The 19913-nt window shown below is 44.5% G+C and overlaps 1 protein-coding gene across 3 annotated transcripts in view; it reads left to right on the top strand.

The window, feature by feature from the left end:
- Positions 1–6779: 6779 nt before the first annotated feature.
- Positions 6780–19913, top strand: part of SLC7A1 (solute carrier family 7 (cationic amino acid transporter, y+ system), member 1) — a 76815-nt gene continuing 63681 nt past the window's right edge. For 2 of the 3 annotated variants that reach the window (XM_004680177.2, XM_012723276.1), the window contains exon 1: positions 6780–7011. The gene's annotated coding sequence lies outside the window, so the exon portion shown is untranslated. Of the gene's footprint in view, positions 7012–15202; positions 15445–19913 lie in introns of those variants that run through there. The other variant, XM_012723275.1, reaches the window with a different exon arrangement.

Raw genomic sequence — 19913 nt, 5'->3', positions numbered from 1 at the left:
TCCCAACCAACCCTACAATACACGGGCAGTCCCCTATGATAAAAAAAAGTTATCTGGCCCAAAACGTTAATAAAGGAGACCAAGAACCTGCTCTAGGTAATACTCTCAGCCTGACCAGTAACTCCCATGCTCTGGTCTCTATGAAATCTTCTGCAAATGGTCTTATTGCTAAGTTATTATCAGTTTGTCAAAATGGGGTTTCTTGTTTGCTCATAATAAAAAGTCACTTATAAATTCTTCTGTTCCTGTGGATTTCGTTCCCATCAAGTTCGTTAGTAGTCAAAGAATAAAATAACCAGACACAGATGAAAATATTATACCAGGAGCTCCTTATGTTAAAAAGGACCCAACAAAGGAGGGAAATGAATTTAAAACTTTTTCAGGGGGTCCTCCCTGGTGGTGCAATGGGTTAGGACGCCGCACTGTATGCTAGCCATAGCCGCTTCAGGGCAAGTTCCATCCCCAGCCCCAGAGGTGATCCACATGGTGTAGCAGACCTCTCCTGCTTCACCTGCTGCTCCCCTCAGCAGTGGACTTCATCAGTCGGCCTGTTCTGCTCCCCACTCTGTCTCTAGTGAATCCTCTCACCATCCCTGCACCTCTGCCTGTACCCCAGTTCTGTATGCACAAATAAATAAATCTTTAAAAAAAAAAAAAAAGCTTTTTCAGGAAGCACAAAAACTTTCCAGCACTGTGAAAATCCAGTAGGAAGTATGTACCATTCACCTTCACATTTGAATGGCTTGAAAAACTAATTACATGCCAGGCCCGAGCTTCTTTCTTGATAAACCACAAGAGTCAGTGGGAACAGAGAATGAAGGTGTGGCTGTTCTCTGTGAATACAGTTTTGGAAGAGTATGGGCGGATGGTCAAATTTTATGTTTTTTTTTATTACATTTTAATTTTTTAAATGCCATATGTTGAGTTTCCTATAAAATTTCAATATAGAAAATTTAGGTAAACATATAAAAGAATTTAAACTCTTACCTGGGATATTTTAATATTTACACTCTGATAACATAAAACAGATATGTGTGTGTTTAAATGTGTGGAGATGTGTGTTTATATATGAGGATATGTGTGTCTATGTAAAAAGGGGAAGTACATTGAAGACAAATATACTCATAACACGAATACTTTCCAGAACATTAGCTATTACTTGAAAAGGATACATGATACTTAAGGGCTACTTCCTGTCTTATTCTGTCTTATGAATGAATCTGAATGTGCTTCACCAGTTCTTTATACTTGGACATTTATGAAGGTCTCTTTAATTTTTGCTAGTGTAAACAGTCTTGTGGGAAATATACATGGACATAAACCACTGTGGGCATCTTTCTGACAGCTGTTTTTCCTCACAAAGATGATCTTGGTAGGCGCATTGTTTTGGAGGTGGTGAGAAAGCACCTTGTCCCGTGACACAGCCATGCATTGCATACTGCTAATTTCAGAGCTCTCCTAAAATTTGGCAGCAATCTAACTCATTCTCTATCAGCAAGCCCATCCTCAAGTCCTCTGAGCCCAAGGACTGCACATTTTTTTGTTGTTGTTTTAAAGATTATTTATTTATGCATATACAGCTGGGGTACAGGCCAGAGGTGTTGGGGCAGTAAGAAGATTCACCATAGACACACTTGGGAACAGAACAGGCAGATTGATGAAATACACTGCTGAGAGGAGCAGTGGGCCAGACAGGAGAGGTCTGCCATGCCGTGTGGGTCACCTCCCTGGACAGGGATTGAACTCATGCTGAATCAGCCTTGGATCTTCGTAGTGCCACGCTTTAACTCCTTTTACCACCAGGGATGGCCTGGAATGCACATTTCAGTCCTAAGAGGCATCAATGTGTGGCTGCCATCTCTTCTGCAATCCTTTGTTGCGGGGTTTATGATCCTCATGTGAACCAGGGTGAAAAGCTGGTGGAACAGATAAGCTGCGGAAATCAGACTCTTTGGGGTAGAAGTGGCAGAAACCCAAGATAAGTGGTTTAGGCAGAAAAAAAAGCAGCTCACTGGCTCATCGATCCAGATGGGTGGCCCCAGTAAACATGCTCATTTTATCTTTCACTTTTGATTTCTTTGTGTGTCCACTTTATTTTCTCGGTGTGCCTAATTCCACATGTCTGCAACTATGCTGCTCCTGGCTGATATCTATGCACTCTCCTGACAAAGAGCCAAATGTCCTTGGAAGGCTCAGAGGGGCCCTCATTGGTGCCAGGAGGTGAGTAACCTGCTTGCCTCTGGGGCTTCTCATCCTCAACAAGATGTCCACACTGAAGGAGATGAAATCTTGTGAAATGGTACTTCTTATACAGACAACAGGAGTAAGGGACATCGAGAGGTCTCGGAGCAGAGTCTCTTAGAAAAGACAACAGTGCTAGTTCCAGAAGACTGGAGACTAGCTAACTAGGGAACAGCAGCAGTCCTCTGAAAAGCAAGCATTTGAAGCCAAGTCCTCTGATTCTAGAGCTTGTGTGTTTAACCACCATAATATACATGTTACCTTGAAACAACAAGAAAAAGGAATGGCCCCATTTCCTCGACCTGTATAACAGTAATTATTATTGCATGCATAGTTTCTATAGAGAGACCTATTCCAGGTCATATACATTATCTATCTGTCTATTTGCATTTTAAATTAATAGATTTAAACATTGCATTATTTTGCATTAGGTACCATTGGTTCACACATTACATTACCACACCACATTCACCACCAAGACACCTGACCCATCTGCTGCTCCCCTCAGCAGTGTACTTCATCAGTCGGCCTGTTCTGCTCCCCACTCTGTCTCTGATGAATCCTCTCACCGCCCCTGCACCTCTGGCCTGTACCCCAGCTCTGTATGCATAAATAAAAAATATTTAAAAAATAATAAACAAATAGCACTTCAGTGAACATAGGGGTGCCTGTACCCCTTTGAATGAGTGCCTTTGCATCCTTTGGGTAGGTATTTGGAGTGGAGTTCCTGCATCGTATGGCAGATCCTCTTTTCCTTTTTTCACTATTTTAAGAAAACTCTCTTTTATTTCCCATAGGATGAACCAATCTATAGTTCCACCAACAATGTGCAAGAGTTCCTTTTTCCCACATCTTCACCAACACTACTGATTCGGATCTTTTGGATTTGGGCCATTCTCTCATTGTGGCTGTGTTTGCATTTTCCTGGTAATAAATGGTGATGAATATTTTTTTATGTGCAGCTGCCCATCTGTATGTCTTTTTGGAGAAAAAATAGATTTTAAAAATAGTAGTTTCCAGCCTATGAAAAAAGTTGAGGGAAAATACAGAGAGTTTCCATATACTCACTTTCTCCCACCCAGTGTCCTATATCACTAATCTTTTCAACTGGTGTGACACATTTGTTATGATTGATGAGGTACTATTTATATGCTATTATAAGCTAAATTCCAGTTGCTATTAAAGCTCACTCTCTGTGCTGTATATTCTATGGGTTTTAACAAATGTATAATGACATGAATCCACTTTTATAATAAGATTCTTTATAATATAATTAAACTATCTTATTGTATATGCTCCATTTATTTCTTCTCCCTCGCCCTCTCCAAATTCTTGACAACCACTGATCTTCTTACAGTTTATATTTTTAATTAGCTTTTATTGTCTCTGAATCTTTGCTTTTACCAGGCAAATCATACAGTATGTTGCTTTTTCTAATTGGCTTCTTTCATTTAGCAGTATATACTTAATATTCCTCGAAATTGTTTCATGGCTTGATGGCTCATTTCTTTTTATGGATAAATAATATTCCACTGTATGACCGACTCTACCACCACTTTTTATCCATTTTTCTATTGAAGGATTTCTTGGTTGTGTCCAAGTTTTGGCAGTAATGGATTAAGCTGCTATAAATGGTCACATGCAGTTTTGGGGGACATAACTCCTTTGCATAAATACCAAGATTTGAGATTGTTTATTTAGAGGGAAAAATAACATCTAGTTTTGTAAGAAATTGCCAAAGAGATTTTCAGAGTGACTATACAAATTTACATTTCTATCAGCAATGGCTGAGCAATTCCTATTGCTCCACATCTTGACAGCACTTTGGTGATGTTGATGCTTTTAATTTTAGCTATTTAGGGCCCTCCCTGGTGGTGCAATGGGTTAGGATGCAGAAACTGCAAGCTAACCGCCCTGGCCCCGGAGATGACCCACATGGTGGGCCAGACCTCTCCTGACTGGCCCCTGCTCCCCTCAGCAGTGTATGTCGACGATCTGCCTGTTCCGCTCCCCACTCTGTCTCTGGTGAATCCTCTCACTGCCCCTGCACTTCTGGCTTGTATCCCTGTTCTGTATGCATAAATAAATAAATCTTAAAAAAAATTGTTTTATCTATTTAGTGGTGGATAGTGGTATCTATTATTGCTTGTTTGGTTTTTTAATTTACATTTCCCTAATGCCATGTACCACTAAGTGCTTTATGTTCATCCTTTAATCTTCTTTGATGAAGTATCACTTCAGATTTTTTTTTACACTTTTATGGGTCGTTCATTTTCATATCAATAAGTTTTAAAACTTTTTTGTATATTCTAGGTACCAATACTTTTTTATGTATGTATTTTGCAAAGATTTCCTCCTAGTCTGTGGCTTGTAACTTCACTTGACTGCAGCCTTTTTTAGAGCAGAAGTTTTTAATTTTAGTGAAGTCCGACTTACCAATTTTTTCTTTTGTGGATCATGTTTTTGGCTCTGTATTTTAAAAAAAACCTTAGATTTTTCTCCTATGTTGTCTTCTAGGAGTCTTATCATTTTCCTTTTACACATAGGTCCATGATTCATCTTTCAGTTGATTTTTGTGAAAGGAGTACAGTGTATCTTTTTCTTCTCTCTCTTTTTTTTTTTTTTAAGATTTATTAATTTACACATGCAGAATTGGGGTACAGGGCGGAGGAGCAGGGGCAGTGAGAGGATTCACCAGAGACAGAGTGGGGAGCAGTACAGGCAGATTGACAAAGTACACTGCTGAGGGGAGCAGCGGGTGAGACAGGAGAGGTCTGCCATGCAATGTGAGTCACCTACCTGGCCCCATCAAACTCATGTTGAAGCTGCTGCCACCAGCTTGGTAGTGCTGTGCTTTAACCCATTGCACCACTAGGGAGCGCCTGGTTTTGAATCATCTATGGCTGTCAAATTGTTTTAGCACCACTTGTCCAAGGGACTATCTTCTCTCCACTGAGTTGCTTTTGTTGCTTTGTCAAAGATCAGTTGACTATATTGTGTAGGTCCATTTCTGGGATCTCTGGTGTGTTTTATCTTTCTATATATATCACCACCCTCTCTCCAGCCCCCAGCTTTATTGAATGCACATTTTCATTATCATCCAGAAATTTGTACTTATCTAGTAGGTACTAAAATCCTTATTTTGAAGATCAGGAAATTGAGTCTCAGAGAAGAGAAACAATTTGTGCAGGCCAGCAACTAACATGAACTGGAGTTAAAGTTCAAAACCACATGTATATGATTGATTCAGTTACTCTGTGTCGTTATGCTGCCTATTGGTGCTAGGCTGGAACTTAAGCTCCCGTGGGCCAAAATCCCAGCTTCTCCTTTTCCTCCTAGACCTTGGATTCTTGGCTCAATTGTTCTTTGATTCTGCCTGTCTCTTATAGTTCCACACATGAATTCTAATCTGCCTGAAGTTTAGCTTTATTCAAGCACTCAGCCAGTTTTTTTCTTAACATTTTACTGAGAATTTGGGCATAATTATCCTCTGTGCTCTCCCCCACCCTCAATTTCCTTTACACTGAATCCTTTTTGCCATGAAGTTCCTTGCTTATGGGCCTTGTCACTGAAGGTCTTGTATTAACTTGTAACTATGAAGTCTGCAGCAATTCCAATAGTTGCATTCCCAAAGGTTGACAAACTCCTATTTCTGACCAAGAATATTTGTGGGATAGAAGGTATGGAAGTAATTCATAGACTATGCAAATCCTATCGTTTTGTGATTTTTCTCAAAGTCAGAAGGAGGCTGGCAGGATTAATCTATGACGTGCTCACCACTTTGCTGCCACTTGCTACTGGATCTCTATAGATTATGCTTTTTGCTTGTGTGCAATGACAATTGTTTTTTGGAGCAATGACAATAAATGAGGGAGCTTGTGAGGCAAACACTGTGGGACTGGGAGTTAAACGGTTCTGTCATCTCTGGCAGAATAACTGGGAAGCAAACCACTTTGAATATCCTGGCCCACAGGTGTGTTTGTCCTATTGCCCAAAGGACACAGGCAAATTTAGGATTCTGGGCCCCTGCTGGCCAGGGGCAAGGATTAAGGTATTTATCAAGAGCAAAGGCAAAGCAAAAAAGAAAAAGAAAAGACAGTCAACCCAGTGATCAAGAAATGAAGATGTGTAATACTTTTATAAAGCGCCTCCCAAATCTTTTATTTTTTGAATAGGAAGCCTGGTAGCAAGCTGGGGTCAGTTCGCTGGTCCCCCAGGCCTCCTGGGCTCACTGGAGCCTGCTTCTAGCCCTGGCAGGCGGTTGGGGCTGCGGGTCTGTAGGAAGGGTAGGGATGCTCCAGCCGACCGGCGGAAAAATACCAACAAAAGGCGAGGGCACACGCGAAAGCAACTGAGGCGAGGCAGGATTGCCCAGGGAATCCCAGTTTGGGGCGCAGAGCCAGGGCGCGGGAAGACCCAGAGCCCGCCCACTGTGCCCGCCCCCGGGCCGGGCCGCGCTCCCATTGGTGGTGACGTTGAGGTCCGCGGCCAGGAGGGGTGGGGGGCACTTTGGGGCGGAGGGCCGGGGCGCGCGGCTGATGAAACCTGGGGCACGATCCTGCCTGCCCTCCACGCTTCATTCTGTCGGCGCCGCCAGGTGTGAGCTGAGAGTCCACTGCCCGCCGGCGCGGCTGCCAGTCGTCATCCGTTAGCCACAGCCGCTCTCACTCCGCTCCCGCGCGCACTGCTTCCGGCCGCGCGTCCGTCTGCCAGGGCCGCGTGCGTTGGTCCATTCGCGGTCTTATCCTGATCCTGCCGGCCTCTGACTCGGTGAGTGCTGGGCCCCCGCCCTTGCCGGTACATCTCACGGGGTCGGGTCACCTTGGAGAGGACCCCAGCGCCGTGATGGGCCGTGGGAGGACGGTGCGGGGAGGGGCGAGGGTCCCGCCCCGGGGGGCACTTGGCATCCTCTGGGATGAAAAAAGATCCGGGCCGATCCGGGGGTGTGTGAGCGCGGGGCCGGTGCCCATGTGGTTTCTACTGGAGTCCATTTTGGTTCCCTAAGGCTCAGCTGAATGATGCAACACCGAGTGAGTAAACGTGGGAGACGAGGAGTCTCGGTGATGCCCGTCCAGTGCACCTTGCCAGGGACCCAGGCGCGGGGACGCACGGGGTGGTCGAGCTGGGCTGGGAGGCAGATGCTCGGGCAGGCCTAGGAGGCATCCGGAGACCTTCGCTTTCGTGGCGCGGTGCTGGGCACCCCACCCCGCCACGAGGTCTCCTTGTGACATAGACCTGGGCCGCTAGCGTAGTTCCGGAGCAGGTGGCGGGGCCTGGGACCCTGCGGTACCCCCCCGGACCCAGCCTTGGCGCCCACCTCCCCTTTTCTAGATCCCGGGATGAGCCCTGGCCCGCCCTGCACCTCTGATTATCAGGATTGTTTCGGGTTAGTTCCCTTCGGTGGGCTTCCTTGTGACCTAATATGGCCTGAAAAAACTTGAGTGCTTCAAGCCCCCGAAAGGCCTGGAGCAGGAGGAAGTTCTTTGGGCTTAATAAAGACAACTTACTTTCTGCCTGCTCCCTCCTTTCTTCCAGATGACAACTTCCCAGGCCTGCCGGTCAGTCGAGTCCTTCTGGCACCTGTGTGTACACAAACACAAACACAACACTGTCCTCTGTAGTACTACCAGAGCTGCCTTTTATTTTAGCTCCTTTCCCTTTTCATTGTGTATAAGAACCAGAGAGGAATTGATTTTGATATATCTGGTTAGGAAGCCAGGCATGGGTTTTCTGGAACACTACCTTTTTCAACATTCCAGATGGGACTCACATGGGTTATCTGGAACACTACCTTTTTCAACATTCCAGATGGGACTCTCCTGTGTAGGAATAACCAGGAGGTGGGTTAGATTTAGTTACAAGAGTAGAGGGTTGGGATTTCAGTCCAGGAGTATTGTTTTAAAATTTGACCAGCAGACCAGCAGTGAGCTGTATTTGCTCCCCTCTGGCTGGGTTTGCCAATTGTGTTTAATTTGAATTGTAGTTTATTTGTGATTTAACATTCTTGCCCTTTATGTTTAGTTCAGATAATAGAAACCCATGTACATTTATTCCCCTGACAATTTTAGTTGGTCTCAGTGGAAATTATCATTATTTTTATATGAGCACACCCTTCTGCCATTAAGACAAAAGGTCTTATTTTAAATCATACCATCAGGATAGAAATGTAGCCTACAAAGTATTAAAACAGTTTTTAGTGGTTTAGCATCATTCATCATAGATAATATAAAAGATGTCAAAGGAGTTTTGACTAAACCAATAGATATCAAAAATGCATTTAGTTTGACTATTTAAACCACATGGTAGTTTATATATAGTATATAGTTTATAATAGTTTATATGCTTTTATGCATATAATCATTTGCTGTAGAGGAAAAAAAAAGACTTGACAAGTTGCTGGCCTTGGGTAGCTTGAACTCTAAGAAAGTGTTAATTATATTTGGTAGAAAATCCTATTCTTTGATGGAATTAAATAGATGCTTATTGATCTAGTCTGTAGTTACTTTTTACTAAGTCCAGTGAAAATATGTAATTATGTTGAGGGTCCAGAATTAGATCTACTGGAGCTAATCTTTTCATTATTAACTATGTATTCAGAGTTATTGGTTTATTAGTCCTAGAATTAGTCCTGGAATTTGAAACAGTAATAAGTGCTTTGTGTTAGGGACATAAACGTTTTTCTCTAACCTTGGAGTTGTTTGGATGAGAGCTGTCTTACTACTTCCTTTGTACTTCCCAAAGTCAGGTAGGCCTGGAGGCCTAGGTAGTGTTCAGTGGCGGGAAAGGGCCTCTTCAGACCTGCGGCCTTCTGCCACTATCCAGTTCCAGTTGAGGACAGCTCCCATGGGCCTTGAGAACTTAGCTTTTACTTTGTGTGAGGTGGGGAATCACTGGAAGATTATTTTACTGAGCAGGAACGAGGTAACGGGTATGGGGGAATACTGACATTTCAAGGTTTATAACTAAGTCTGAAATAAAACCTAACTCCAAGCTATTTCGACATGAGAGTGAGACCTCACACAAAGTAAAAGCTAAGTTCTCGAGGTCTATGGGAGCTCCCTCAACTTGAACTGGACAGTGGCAGAGGGCCCCAGGTCTGAAGAGGCCCTTTTCTGCAGCTGAACACTATCTAGGCCTCGAGGCCTACCTGGGATGGGTGACATTGGGAGGAGGTGGTCAGACAGCTCTCACCCAAACAACTCCAGAGGTAGAGAAAAATGTTTAGTGTGACATAGGTAATTCCTGTGGCAGCTTGGATGGTTTGCAAATGGTAGAAATGTGAGGTGGTTGAATTCTCCATCTGTAGGCTTGTGTAATTGTTCCAGCTGTACATTCGAAAAGTAGACTCAGCAAGATTGGCCAGGGGATTCCATGTGGGGTATGCCAAGAAGAGATGTGATTCTAAGAAGGATGGAACTGTGACATTAAAGAGATGGAGGAAGGCTGAGGAAACAGCATATGGCTAATGACTTTTAAAAGTCACAGTTGATTTTTTTTAGATTCGTCCATCAAGGGACAGAACCCAACTGGGCCTCTCCTATCCTGTCAACTAGCTTTCTTATATTCTCACTCCTAAGCAGGGTATTTCTTCTTGCCTATGGCTTCCCTGGGTCTCTGTTGCCTCTCCTGTGGAGATCTTGGTCTGGGTTTGTCTTGTTGCCAGGATGAGGACTTACCTATCCCTTGCGGTCCTCAAGTCATGGGCGTACCTGCTTTTTCTTCCTGATCCATTTTTTTTTTTAAAGATTTATTTATTCCTACAGACCTGGGATACAGGTCAGAGATGCAGAGGGTGAGAGGATTCACCAGAGACAGAGTGGGGAGCAGAACAGGCAGATCCACGAGGTACACTGCTGAGGGGAGCAGCGGGCGGGTCAGGAGAGGTCTGCCTCGCCATGTCGATCTCCTCCGGGGCAGGCGGGAATCGAACTCATGAGGAAGTGGTTTAAGCTTCTTTGTGTTGTGCTTTAACCCACTGCGCCACCAGGGAGGGCCCCTTCCCTGATCCTTAAGGACACCTTGTTATCCAGAGGTTTCTTGGACCTTAGGCTCTTGGCATTGGATTCCTGGCCAACGTTTTATTCACCCCAAGGTTTGAGGTTTCTTCCAGCCAAAGAATAGAGTGGCTGCTCCTTTCACGGGAGATGTTCAGCTTTGTGGTAAACTTTAAGGGCTTTTCTTTCTATATAATCGCCTGCCACCCCCACCCCCTGACACACACATACCCCGTAAAACCCCTCGATTCCAAAGTAACTTTGAAAACAATTTCCTTTGCAGTTGCTTAAAGTGAGTCTTAATTTGCCATGGGATGTTTAGTGCCCTCTGTGAGTCCATTAGGGGGGTGGGCAGCAGGTTGGCTGACTGACCTGGTGGGCTGTTACTTAAGTTCATTTTACCCCGGAGACATGCCTTCTGCTTGGTGTCACTGGCTGAGCTGTGGCTGAACCTGTGGGTTGCATTCATCTGTTCCCAAAACCCAGGCCCCAGGAAAGATGTTTCTGGATATTGGAATAGTTCTGGTGTAAGGCTTACCTACCCGATGACCCCGTCTTTCATTTTCATTTGGCTTTGCCTTCATTTTATTGTTAGCAGTGGGGATGGCCAGATGGCACGTTCAGTGGCAAACTGCACACATTAGTCAGAGCTCCATGGTAAGGGAAGAGGCCTTGGCAGCTTCAGTGTCTTGAGAGACTTCTCTGAAAGGAAGGATGCTCTCTGAGGGAGGGGGCAGGTTCAACTAGTGCCTGGAACCACCGGTGGCTGCTGGAGTCCTGGTGGCCTCTCCCTGTGTGTGTGGCCTCTCTACTGAACCTTGTAGACTGGCTTCTTGTGCATGGGGAAGCCTTCTCTCTTGGCCTCCGAATGGTAAAGCGAACAAACATGAAGTTCATAGTGTTGTTTGGAAGAATTAAGGTAACAAGGCAATACATTTGAGTTTCTTTCTTGAAGTAAGTTCTTTTTGTTGCCTGCCTAATATTCTGATCATTGCAGCTTGAAAGCAAACTCAGGGCCAGCATAAAGACTGCTGTGAGTGGATTTACGTGGAGGACTGCTACACATTGTCTCTCCCTTTTTCCCGGATGAATTGTCAATTTTCCCCCCTCCCTTTTCTGGAGGCATGGAGGGCCTGGTGGGTTTGTTTCCTAAACGCTTGTGTTCCTGCTACCGCGCTTTTTCAGAATATTTGTTCAGGTGCGGTGCTTGACTGGGAGCAACCGCATATTGACCTACACTGTCCCTGTGTGCTCCGTGCAGCGTAGCGACCTCCTGGCTCTGGACAGCAGGGTCTGTGTGGCTTCTGTCCACGTGACTCCCGAGCTCCTCACAGACTAAGAAGTGTGGGGTCAGAGGAGATGTGTGGGCTCCACGGATAGGTTCAGGGTCCATTTTTGGGGTCCCTCAGAGCCACCTTTAAATCTGATTTCAGGAATGGCTTTTCCATATTGTTTGCATAATACCTGAGTTTTAGTGCTTACCTTCTAGGATCGAGAGGGCTTACATGAGGCAGTCCTAGTTACCACGGCTTCTAACTCACATATACTAAGGGGCTGAATGTAAACGTTAACTGTCACACGGAAATAAAAACTTAGTTCTTTGATTCAGGTGTGGAGGCACAGATTTTTTTCAATGACTTTATTTTACCACCGGTTTTGCCAAGACATTAAAATGTAGTCCCCTTTCCTTGGAATTGCGTCTGCATAGCAGGGGGGCTGTGGGGATCTGTTGGGGAGGGTATTGGGGCTCTGAGGCATCTGCTGACTTGGGCCAGTTGTCTTTGGATGTGACCTTAGCTCCTGTCCCTTTGTCCCCTTGGCACCCGCAGGGCTCTCTTTACTGCTGTCCCTTCACAGTTGGGAATGGGGTAACAAAGGGGGGGGGTGGACCCTGTCTCTAGGGCTGTGCTGGCACTTGGAAACCCTTCACTATTAGGGATCTAGTTGCCTCGCTGTGGGGGAGCATCTTCCCTTATTGCTCAAATCCACATGCACCTTGTCATGGGGTTCTTGGAAACTACTTTGGCTGACATGACTTATAAAGAAAACAAGTCCCCGAGAAACTTTGTTTTGTCCACTGGATTTCTTTTTTCTTATCAATATGATAGAATGATGCTTATGATATAATAGAATGAAACTTTATTCGAGGAGCTGCTATATTTTTTTCCCTACCTACGGGACCCTTGGAAAAGTCCTCTGTATGGGCTTATCTGCTTGCTAAAAGGAAGGCCCTATGGCTGGGTGAGATCAGGACTCATGTGCACTAGTATTTACCGTGTCCGCTGCACTCTATATGTTTTCACTGCTCTTCAAACTGCCCAGTGAGTTGGTACTGCTATTTTTTTTAAGACTTATTTATTTATACATATAGAACTGGGGTACAGGTCAGAGGTGCAGGGACGGTGGGAGGATTCACCCAGAGACAGAGTGGGGAGCCAACAGGCCAACTGATGAAGTACAGTGCTGAGGGGAGCAGCGGGCGGGTCAGGAGAGGTCTGCTGTGCCATGTGGGACACCTCCAGGGAAGGGGATCGAACTCATGCTGAGGTGGCTTCAGCTTCTCAGTGCTGTGCGTTAACCCGCTGTGCTACCAGGGAGGGCCCAGTACTGCTATTTTGACTGTGGGGAGGTGAAAGCCTTGAGAAGAGACCTGAGTTGATCAAGGACACACAGGTAGATATAGTCACTGACAGAGCTGAGACTTGAACCTGAGAGAACCTGCCAGAGTCCTAAGCACCAACTGTGGTCGGGGCGGGCAGCAGCCTTTCTCAAGGCCCAGTTTGGGGATGCCATATGCTCAGGGCAGCACCAGGCGCCGAGACATGAGCACACAGACCTGAGACACCTGGCCCTTTGTTTCTGAGTAAGTCCTGGATGTGCAGGAGTAGACTGCTTCACCAGTGGGCAACCCCCTGCTTTTTTCTATTGGCCCTTATTACTCTCCATTCTTTGAAATGCATATCTGTCCACTCTAAGCTGGGCTGCACAGCTGGAACTCTGGTGTGTCTGGGATAGCTGTGCTGGGAAGTGGCCAGAGCAGGGAGTTGGCCTGTGCGTCAGAGGCTGGACAGCATTCTCTCTGTCTGGTCAGTACTTTGCATTCATATCACCAGAGCCACTGGACACGGAACTTCCTCCAGGCCACAGGGAGCCCTGTTCCATTTATCTAATTCCAGTCATCTCTGCTCAGGGGTAACCCTTTGCAGGGGGTCTTGTGGGAACTGGACGCTGTAGAAAAAGTTGGCTTCCTTCTTGGCATCCCATCCGTCTGACGACCAGGGGCAGCAGTGGCCCTGTCCCAGATCTTGGCTTGATTGTGGAATGTGGCGGGGAAGCATCTCCTTCCTTGGAGAATGCTCTCAAAAAACCTGGGCAGGTGGCTGCCAGTTAGGGAAACACCATCAGGGCCTTGTACCCTGGAGAGATTGCGTGGCCTGCAGGGCTGGGGGCCGAGCGCCTTGCGGGTAGCAGATACTGGCAGGTAGAGCAGTGAAAGCTGCCCCACTCCTTTCTACCATCCTCATTTTTCTTTTCCTCTTTCAGCATCTTGTGGTTAACACTTTAAAACTGAAGTTGCAGAGGAACAAGGCACTCCTGTGAACCCTTTCCTCAAATTCGCCAGTTGTTTTGTGTATTCTTGTTGTCTTGTCAATCTATTGATCTGTCTCTATGCAGGCCCGTACATTTTTTTCTAAACCATTAAGAATAGTTGAAGATATCACACCCTTTACTTAACCTTACAAAACTTCTAAGAGAAAGGATGTCCTGTGACATAACTACATGCGATAGCAAAATCGGGAAACTTAATAGTGACACAGTGACACACGTTGTTACCTAAGCCATGCTTCATGTCAACTTTCACTTGTCCAAATGATAACCCTTTCAGCTGCACGTATGTTTGAATCTTTCAAAAGAATTATGGTCTAGTTTTCTATCTCATGTGCTGCTTTTAAGAAAACAATGTCTCTTAAAAAGAAAAAAAAATCATTCTAAAAGTTAGTATGCTCATTGTGAAAAATTTGAAAACTACAGAAAACTAAAAGAAGAAATTAAAACTGTCCGTAATGTCAACACATAGCTTTAGTGTCAGCCAGACAAAGGGCTTGGGGAAAGGTAAGGCTGGAAAGACTTTTTCAGCTCTGGATGACCTGTCGACCTGCTCCCCAAACAGGCGGAGAGACTCCCCAAGTCATCCAGGGTTTGGGCAGTTTGCCCACCTGACCAGGCAGGCAAACCTGACCACCTCAGGGTGGAGTAGGGTGGAGATCCAGAACTTGCTCGACATGAAAAAAAAAATGCTGCGGGTTCTCTCATGTCTTCTATCTTCCTGTGGCTTCCTAGACTTTGCTGAGGTTAGGGTTGGGTGTGGGGCCCCTTGTTGAAAATTTCCTGGTTATTTAATATTACTGTTAAACTTGCCTTTTGTTAAACTGACTCCCTGCTCTGGGTCAATGGAGAAATTACAAATTGGGTGTGTGGGTTTTATTTATTTATTTTTTTTGTTAAAAAAAATGTGTTACCTACTGTTCAAAAATTGCTAGGGGAAGGCTGAAGACTGTTGTGTGAAGTATGGATCTTGCACCTGCATTTTTTTGGGATTGTCTCTTTCATGGCGATCAGCAATGATTGAAAGAGGCTCTTCTTTTTCCCAACCTGGAAGGGGTGCTTGCTGAGTGAGTCTGATTTGAGAAATGATTTTGTGTTTAGGACCTGCAGTTGCTAAAATGTCTCATTTGTACCTCAGTTTCCCTGAGCTATATCTGTTTGTCTGTCTACCTACCTATCTGCCTACCTATATCTGCATTGTGTGTGAAAAAGGGCCTCTGAAGGTCATGATCAAAAGCCTCAAGTATTTTTCCATGTTTGTTTTTTCTCTGCCGCAGACCCTCTCCTTGAAGGAGCTGGCCTTGAGAGTGACTGCGGTGGGGAGCCGCCCAGACCACGCACCCCCGCTGAGGCCACGTAACTCCTAACCTGGCTGGGCCAGGGCTGGAGGGCTGCTCTTCAAAGGAGCCCTTTGAAGTGCAAACATTTCCTTTCCTGAAAAGAAGGGAAATTGAAATGAAAACTTATTGTTCTGTGTAGACAATGTTCTCTTGGATCAAAGAGGGAGTGGGACTTATAAGGGAGATTCACAAATGAGACCTTACTGCCGGCAGGTGAAGGTGTGACTGTGTTGATGTCTACTACCCGGGGTCCACTGTGATTGGTAAGATCGCCTCTTCCTCCTTTGGCCCCTTAAATTCTTAAATCCAGGTCTAATATATGATGTCTACCATGTTGTATTTAACTGTGTTTCTCTTCTGTTTCCGTCTTGTGGTAAACACTTAGAAAGATGTTGGGTAAATCATAACTCCATCCACCATGAACTATCACATAGTCGGTAAACGTGGGCATTTTCATAGGATGTGTGATCTTATGGGAAAAACTTTACTGTTTAAAGTGAAAAAAATCTGGATGTAGCTTTGATAGTGTTATTTGAATGAAATATCTGTATTTGCACAGAAAGAAAACACTGAAAACTGGACTTTGTTTCCTCTATCGCTATATCTGCAGCACCAAAAGGAGTGCTTAATAAATATTTGTTGAATGAACATTTTTATAATTAGTAAAACTATATTTTAATAAAGGGATGTCATTGACCTTAATAGTAACATTTTGGCCGGTGGAAAGAACAATATGTTCTTTAAAATTCTGTTGTAATTCTGCTTTGGCATCTTGACTTGGGGTTTCTTTTGCATTTTGATACAAATATGTGTCATATTTTGTACTTTGGTACAAATGATATCATGAACTAGTGACTTTGACAGTTTTATTTTTGGAGTAATTTGGTCTTGTCAAAATTAGAGTAATAGATTATTAAGAAGTTTTCCTGAGTTTGTTATTATTCATAAATGGAGTAAAATTATAACTTCCTACATACTCTGTCTCTCATGTACCCTTGGTCCAAGCTGTCCTGAGGGGTTTTGCCTGATTTACACAGGATTTCTCATCTTTGGGCATCAGCACCACCAAGACATATGGGGCTGCACATCTTCCTGATTTTAATTTGTGAAGTTCTTTGAAAACACAGTAGCTCATTCATACCTGCAGTGGAGGTTGGTGTTGTGACTTCGTGGAGGGAGAATGAATTTTTTTTTAAAAGATTTCTTTATTTATGCATACAGAGCTAGGATATAGACCAGAGGTGCAGGGGCAGTGAGAGGCTTCACCAGAGACAGAGCAGAAAAGGCCGAATGACAAAGTACACTGCTGAGGGGAGCAGCTGGCGGGTCAGGAGAGCTCTGCCATGCCATGTGAGTCACCTCTGGGACGGGCATCAAACTCATGCTGAAGTGGGTTTAGCTTCTTAATGCTGTGCTTTAACCCGCTGTGCCACCAGGGAGGGCCTGGGAGAATGAATTTTACAGCCACATTTACTTCTTGCTGGGGGGATCACTTCTTATTTCGGGAGGTTGCAGACACGTAGGTTGCAGACATGACAGGCAGCCTCTTCGTGGTGCTGTCTGCGCGTGACCCTGGAAACTCCATCTTGGGGAGCTTGCTTCAGCTGCATGTCGGGTAAGGTTGCTGGTATCCACGTGTTAACTCTCCCAAGGGTGTGGGGGCTCTCAGATGTCTCTGACTAGTCTATAATGAGAATTAAATTTACACTGTGGTCAGATACACTCAGGGCATATTTATAATGTATTTATATATATGTGATTTCACTTTAAGTTTGCAGCACTAGGAGATGGGGTAATTCTTTGTCTCGACAGGTTTGGACAAAGCCAGTGAGGGGTAGGCAGGTAGAGCTTTCTTTTTCTGGTGATTTGAAAGTTTCTGACTGAAATGAACATTTTGTGATATTCCCACGAAGGCAGATAAGGAGGCTAGAGTAAGGTCTGAGTGTGCTCCTGGTGTGGCTTACGCAAACTGGGGTAAGACTGTCCTCAGCTGACCTCACACACTGGTGTTTTGAAGGTGGCCTGGCCAGTTTGTGTTTGTTTTTTTCAAAGATGATCCAAAAATCTGTTAACTTCAATGCTTGGACTTTTTAAAAATTTAGTTTTGCTAGTGTGATTTGAGGAAGAATCTACCTGAAAGGTGTGCTTTCTCATTCAGAATGAAGAATTTGTGGGAAGAGGGAGAAAAGGTACTCTTTTAGAGAAATATTTTTGGACTTTAAAGTCTGATGGATTAAAATTGAACAGAATACTAAACATAGCGGATTGGCAGGAGCAGTCATACCATTAAATAGTTCTCTTTGAGGAGGTTGAATGGGTTTTACATACATTTAAACCTTGCTTGATTCATTTTTGATTTTTTTTTTTTGGCTTAAAAATAAATATCTTCAACAAATCAGTGTATATAATTAAGACAATCAAAGGAATTGATCCTACCAAACTAGAACTTAATGATGTAACAGAACTCGAACAAGATAAATTGCCTAGTTTAATGAAATTGCACTGATATGTCTTCATCGTTCTTTTATTTGCTAGGCTTCTCATGTGCAAGTGACAAGCATTACCAGTTGTTAATATTTCAGAAGAATACTGACTTAAATCAATATTCATGGACTTGATTTTATGCTGTTATATCCTGTGATATTATGTGAAATAGGGGATACTCTGTAACCTTGATGTTTTTCAGCACTTCCCATTTTTAACTTTTGCTAGACAACAGTCCTTTTCCTTTTGCTTCCGCCTGAGAGGAGATGTGGGATAAAATATGCATTAATCTGGATTGAACTGAAAGAATGTATTGCTAACCTCAGAGTTGGATACAACAGAATTTTGGAAAATTTTCAGATGTAATTTGCACTAGAATTCAGGCCTAGTTACTGCACAGACTCACGTCTACATTCTGCTGAGTCAAGGTGAAGACATTGCCCCTTTAGAAACTTTGGGGGGTTGGGGGGGTGCATGACTGCATGGAGTGTGTACCTGCACATGTTTGTGGCACCTGCCTGTTTGCGCTGGCTGCCTGTGAACTGTCCTGCTGAGGATCTGCAGGGGACAATCAACTAGAGGACACCTTTTGAGTTGGTGGTAGATTTGACCTTCTTAATGAGGGCTATGATTCTGCCCCTGCTCCTACAGGCCCTAGCCAGGGGCTCTCTCCAAGCTTGGTGTGTGACAGTGTCAGAAGAGGAAATAGCCCTCTTGTCCTGGAGGGAGAGTGGAGGGGGGAAGCGATCCCTCTGCACTGATGCTTTGTGGGAGAAGCTAGCTCTGCCTGATGAGTAATGGCTCAGAAATCGAGACTCTTCCTCCTTCTGCTTCCTTCTACAATTGCCCTGGACGGTCGTCCCCTTCGGCTACAATGCCTTGAGCTAAAGGTCTGACTTGCTTTACTATGCATGAGGGCTGGGGCTTGAACTCATTTAAAATTCTGTGGCCTGAGGACCATGACCTTGTGGGTCTCACTGAGAAGCCTACACCTACAGAGGCTCACTGAAAGCTTACACCTGTCATAGAGGCAAGTTGTACACTAATAAAAATAAAATGTAAGCCTAGGGATGAGACTTTTCTGGAAATGTAGCACACAACACAGGAAACATCATTGTATTGTGTGTATTGGGTGAATTTTGTGTTGTGTTCATTATAAAGGACCTAGGAAGGTTTACATAGGAATTGGACAGGCGAGGTGGCTCTGTGGCACAATGGATAGTGCATTGGACTTCTAGTGACGAAAAGGAATTGGACAGGTGGCAATAGGGGTCGTTTTTTAGAAGAGAAAAGGGCATTTCAGTGAATATATGTTAAATAATTTGTGTAATGTAATGGTGACTTTCATGTCAACCAATCAGATTTCATGTCTTTAAACAGTCTATATCAGTGTGTGCATAGAAACTCTGTCCTCATTGAAATAAGATATGATTCGGTGGGTCTGGGCTGGACTCCTGGAGCTCAAACTGCAGAAACCTGAAACTGTGTGTGTGTGTGGGGGGGGGGGTGCAGGGGGAGTTGCGGTCCTAAGCCACCCAGTCTCGTGGCTCCTGCACCAGGAGCAAGGCCTGGTATTGACATGATGCCCAGTCAGTATCTTTTCTGCAGAACTGATGCAATTATTGTCCTCAAGCCCACTTACTTTAGGGCTCAGCAGTCCATTCATGCATTCTTCAGATTAGCCTGGTTATCTCTGCAGCCAGCTACAGAGGGAAGTGTGGAGTTAGACTGCCGAGGTGGGGCGCCTCACAAGGGGGTAGAATTGATAGCTGAGGCCCTGGCAGCAATGGAGGGACAGAGAACCGAGAGAGATGCTACAAACTAAAGAAACATTGGGGTTGGGACATTTTAGCAGAGGGTGGCTAGCATTCTATCTCATTTCAGGAGTGCCTGGTCAGCTGCAACTCTGCCTCGGTTTCCCCCAATTGAAAAATGGGGAAAGTAACAGTCCACGTTGCAGAGTGTGTTGAGCATTAAGCATGTAAAACACATTTAAAACATTGCATGGTGTTCAGTCAATGTGAGCTACAATTAGGATGAGTGTATAAAGAGTTAAACTTTAGCCTTGAGGCTTTTTCTGCCAAATAAAAATTCCATTCCTCATGCACACGCATGAGTTGTTAGTTTACTGGTGAAGGAGTAGGTGTAAGTGAACGTGCAAAGTGCCTCCTCTAAAGGGCCAGGAGTGGTGAAATAGGCTAAGTAGAGGTTGCTACTTGTTCTCTCTAGTCAGGGAATTTTTTTTTTT

This window comes from Condylura cristata, unplaced genomic scaffold (genome assembly GCF_000260355.1).
Source record: "Condylura cristata isolate star-nosed mole 26May11 unplaced genomic scaffold, ConCri1.0 scaffold00010, whole genome shotgun sequence".
NCBI lineage: Eukaryota > Metazoa > Chordata > Mammalia > Eulipotyphla > Talpidae > Condylura > Condylura cristata.
Note: the sequence above shows the minus strand (reverse complement) of the source record. Positions and strands in the feature narration are given on the sequence as shown.